The sequence below is a fragment of the Triticum dicoccoides genome, chromosome 4A (assembly GCF_002162155.2).
Source record: "Triticum dicoccoides isolate Atlit2015 ecotype Zavitan chromosome 4A, WEW_v2.0, whole genome shotgun sequence".
NCBI lineage: Eukaryota > Viridiplantae > Streptophyta > Magnoliopsida > Poales > Poaceae > Triticum > Triticum dicoccoides.
Window position 1 is genome coordinate 296614137 of NC_041386.1, and position 5150 is coordinate 296619286.

The window sequence follows — 5150 nt, forward strand, 5'->3', positions numbered from 1 at the left end:
AAACGACCACCACGACAACAGTCGGGCTTCCTCGCCCTCTCTCATTTATGGCGAACACACTCCCTCACTAATTTTTTGACCTTCGGTGATGGAACCTCGACAGACTTAAAGTCAACCCGAAATGCCATTTAATTATTTTTCGAGAAAATCTAGGCCACTGGATATTTCCTACATATTCTAACACAAGTCATGCCAGAATTAACGGAAAAATTCGGCATGACCTTTCCCAAAAAAGGACATATTGAGCGCCTGAAATTTACCAGAATGGAAATTAATCAACACTCCGGCAAAACATATGCCACTATAGGTGGTGTAACCTGCAAACATGGCTGGCCACTTGGGCAAGCACATTTCCTATTTGAGCAACACAAGATATACATGTTTATATCTACATCATATGAGCATTCAAACTTGATGGAGTAGTTTTCCAGTTTGAGCATTCAATAAGCAAAACCAAATCGTAAAATAAATTAGTATTCAAATTAGCATTCATTCAATAAGAAAAACTAAACCATCTCTTTCGTTCGTACATCGTTGAATATTATCACTAATAGATCTTGAATAGTATCATACATATAACATCACTAATACAACTAAAACCTTAGCGAACAACGGGTATCGGCACGGGCAGTGGACACCCAAAGAGAAGGAACCATCAAATGATCATAGCTCAAGTGAGATCCCTGAAGGACCTCCCAGGTATTGGAGAACCTGCCCTCCAACGCAACCATGTAGCGACGGACGTGCTCGTCCTCCTCACTGACACGGTGACGTACCACCTCCGCGGGGTCCTCAAGCCTCTGCACCATCACTGGCCCACTCGACCACCACCAAAGAAGGTTTGGGTTAACAACGGGCTGGCTCCTCACCAACCTACGCCCCCCAGAAGGTAGCACCTCCCAGTACGAGCCTGCCGGAGCCCAGTCCCGAACATGGCTCCTCCCCAAGCCTAGGCCTCCTCTGCCGAGTCGATGACGAGGATGCGGGATAGGCGTCGTCGATGTCGATGCGGGAATAATTGGTTTAACTTAAAAAATAAACTAGTTCTATTAATTTTCTTACTAAAAATAAACTAGTTCTATAGTAAAATTTTAATTAGATAATCAAATCTCATATACCTAAATTTTCTTACTAAAAATAAACTAGTTTTATTAATTCAACAAGTTCAACTAAGCACTTGCTATAAATAAAATAAACTAGTACTTACTAAAAATAAACTAGTTTAACTAGTTCTATTAATTTTCTAGCTAATTCTATTAAACACTTACTTAAAAACAGTAAAAAAAACTATATTGATTTTTTTCTATAAACTTAACACCACTGCCCTAAATTAGCATCTACTTAATTAGTTACCTAACCTACTTCTCTAACTAAAAAACATCTAGACTAATTAACTAAATTCACCTAAGTTAATTAACTAAATTCACCTAAGTTACCTAACCTAATGAAGGAGGGAGGAGGAGTACCTCGCGGTGGTGGAGGAGGTCGGCGGGGAAGGAGGCCGGTGCGGGGAGGAGGCCGGCGGGGAGCAGAGTCGGCGCGGGCGAGGGTGGCTGGCGAGGGAGTAGATCCGGTGCGGGTGAGGGTGGCCGGCGGGGGAGGAGGCCGGCGCGGGGTAGGGTGGCCGGCGAGGGAGCTGAGCCGACGCGGGAGAGGGCGGCCAGTGAGAGAGCGCCGGCGTGGGGGGCGGTGGTGCGGGGGAGAGGGCGGCGGCGACGACGGCGGAGAGAGGCGAGTGAGTGTGTAAGGGCGGGGGAGTGAGAGAGAGATCGAGCGTGGGCCGTTGGGCTGGATAAAGAGCCCGTAGTAGTAGCGCTTGAATGTAGAAAGCGCTACTGCTACGTCCAGTAGCAATAGCGCTTCATACATAAAAGCGCTACTACTATGCTTGGCCTGCCGGCAATGGCCTAGCAATTGTAGTATTAGCGTTTTTTACTAAAACAACGCTACTGGTAAGGGAATAGTAGTAGCTCTTTTTATAAAAAGCGCTACTGATAAGTAGTAGCAGCGTTTTATTATAAGAAGCGCTACTACTATGCTACTGTCTATAAGCATTTTCCTAGTAGTGTTAGTACAAACAGGGGTCACATGACCCAACATAAAGAGCATACAAGCAACGGGAGCATATCAAGTCTAAGTACAGACAACTACAAATGAAAAAGGATGAGAAGCCTGACTATCTCTACAAGGCCCTCCCAAGGGTACAAGATCGTAGCCGAGATAACTAGTGAGACTGAAGTCTCCACTGCAAAACATAAATTTAAGCAAATGTGAGTACAAATATACCCAACAAGACTTACATCAGAACTAGCTACATATGCATCGGTATCAACAAAGGGAGTGGTGGCGTTTAACTGCATCAAGCCAGCTTTGACTTAGTGGCTATCCTGTACAACGACTGTTGGTAACTCTTTTGAGGTGGCACACACGAGTCCACATATTCACCATATCAATACATCACTATGGATCCTTTCTCGTCTCCCTACAAGAAGGTCATCCATATCACTCACACTTATCTTGCACATTTTATAATACACTACTAGGAAAAACCTTACCAATAGCATGGGTTTTTGGACTATTAGTAACGTAGGTTCCCACGCTACTGCTATGACGCTACAGCTATTTTTTAGCAGTAGCGTGTGTTTTACCCCATGCTACTACTAATAGACATACCAGTAGCGTTGGTGCCCCGCGCTACTACTATTTCAGCCCACACTACTACTAACGGAATAGTAGTAGCGCGTCTATGATACACCCACACCACTAGTAATAAATTAGGATTTAAAAAAATAAAAATCTATTTATTCCAGTTTAGACAAACATTTCATAGTACTCACATACATGCATTCATAATATGTACATGTTATGCTTACAGTCAATCATGCATATCTGATATAGAAAATTAATACAGGTATATACAATATACGCCGCGCTTATAGGTCAGCGTCGGCGCCTCCAGAAGCCAATGTTGATGTTGTTGTTGTCGTCGCCGCCGCAGCACCATGATGATGTCGTCGGCGCCGCAGCCCCTTGTCGATGCCGCCGTCATCGTCGCCGCCGCAACCCCATGTCGATGTCGTCGTCGTCGTCGATGCCACCCTATGCCCATCTGCTCCCTATTAGTTTTCTTGGGCTTACTAGACATGACCCGTAGGAAAATGCTTTGCTGTTAGGGATTGCACTTAGGATAACTAGAACTGGTCCAATGATCCAAAAATAGAGAGTTTCAACGGGATCAGCGACACAACCAACTAAGAAACAGTGAAATGACCACTAGGTCTATAAATAGAACACTACTACGAACTCACAAATCCTGGAATCAGTGGAATTACTTTCTTTGGTGAAGGAACTTCTATTTTGCCAGCATCAACTATTTGAGTTCCTGACCATGTTCAAGAAATACTAAATTTAGAACATTACTACTGTAAATACATGAGGCATCAGGATAGAAAACAAAAGATGACCCATATCATATGAGCAGAATAAAAAGGAGTTTGGAACATAGCATGATTTACAATAAAACTAGAAGAGATCGCATGATTTACAATCCAACGAGAGCAGCAATTTCAGACCAACAAAAAGAAGAAACCCACATGCAGTGTCTTCAAACTTTAGTAAATTGTGAATTCCTCTATCCTAAATTCTTCGTTAGCAAAATTAACTAGACAAAGCTAGATGACAGTGAAACTTAAAGCTGCAGTAAGAAATATTAGATATACACAAGTTGAAAATCAATCTCGGTGGAACAACATAAGATTGCATTTAGATTTCTGAATTAAACATAGGCATATCTCATAGTTTAAAATAAAGGCACTCAACAGAAAAGTGCATAAAAGATTCCAAAATAACTCAACAAGCTGCTTCAGCTAGCATCATAGGAGGGGATGTAGAAGAACAAAAATTGAGAGACCAAAGACCTTGTGGTCTCTTTTTCTTCTGTCTGCGAGTATTTGTGCAGTCTCTTTGCGCTGTGTAGCATAGCATGCAGCCTAGTTCAACGCCCATCAAAGACCAAAGAAGTGGGCTCGACGTGTAGTGGAGAAAGACATCGGAATTAAGGAGGACCTCAATCAGAAGCATGACACTCCGGCCAAGATCCAGCTGAACCCCGATCGATTACATTTTTACACCAACTATATGTACTGTTACATAATGAAGCTAGAGTACATCATCCATATAAACTAGAGTATCGATTTCAGCGACATCAGTTAATTGTACTACTACGAAAGGAAGCTGGATATATATAATTAAGCATGCCTATTAAATAGCTCATGTCTGATCATATATACCACAGAGAAAGACGCCAGGGTACCAACTAGCATGGTCGGTCTTATCGAATTAACACTACAATATAGCAACTAGATTAACACACAGCACAATGCATACTCGACATGAGCAGATGCCCTCCAGCTAGCTCAACTGATTAATCGCCTACTGCTACCCTGCTTCGCAGTCCTACTCCTCACCACCCAGGAAGGCCAGGAAGGCCGCGATGATGTCTCCCACCCCAAAGATGACGATGTACCGGCCAAGGGGATCCCGATGAAACAAGGCGCTCAACCAAACCAAGCACGACACAGACCAAACCCATGGTGTGAGAAGAAAAACTAAAAAAATAGCCAATGCATAAAGAGGTATGCAGTACAAACAACAACAATCTTGGTCGTGAGCACCTACACGTAATAGTTGCCTAATGAATGAAATACATGATTCTTTCTGCTCCCTCTCATATTTATTCTGCATCTAATCTAATGAAATAATTAGGAACAGAGTGGGAGACCTTGGTGATGCTAGAAAACTGCCTGCACGGGACAGATGCGGAGATGAACAAATCTAGAAGAAGATAAGTGGAGGGGAGGTGGGATGAACAAGGCTGCACCTTGATGGTTACCGCGGCTACGGCGTGTGTGTCAGAGCTGGATGGAGAAGCATCTCCATGGAGTACGTGCACCTTGGTGCCTGCCTGCATGAGGAAGAGCATCAACGGAGGCAAGGGAAGGGAAGAAGGTCAGAACCAAGACATTGATTGAACTCACCAAGGTCGGACCTTGACGACCAGCTCCATGCCGTCTGTCTCCTCACGATGCTGGTCTGATGGGCGGATCTGGCCACCGCCATGGCCTGCTTGCTGGATGTCCCCCTTCTATCCT

At 43.8% G+C, this 5150-nt stretch overlaps 1 long non-coding RNA gene across 2 annotated transcripts; it reads right to left on the reverse strand.

The window, feature by feature from the left end:
* Positions 1-2780: 2780 nt before the first annotated feature.
* LOC119285810 lies at positions 2781-5150 on the reverse strand. Of its 2 annotated transcripts, XR_005139872.1 has the most exons (3): positions 5037-5150; positions 4880-4963; positions 2781-3382 (listed from the first exon to the last, which is right to left on the reverse strand). It is a non-coding gene; the product is annotated as an uncharacterized LOC119285810 (long non-coding RNA). The 2 variants fall into 2 exon arrangements; XR_005139871.1 differs by having other exon boundaries at positions 4880-5144.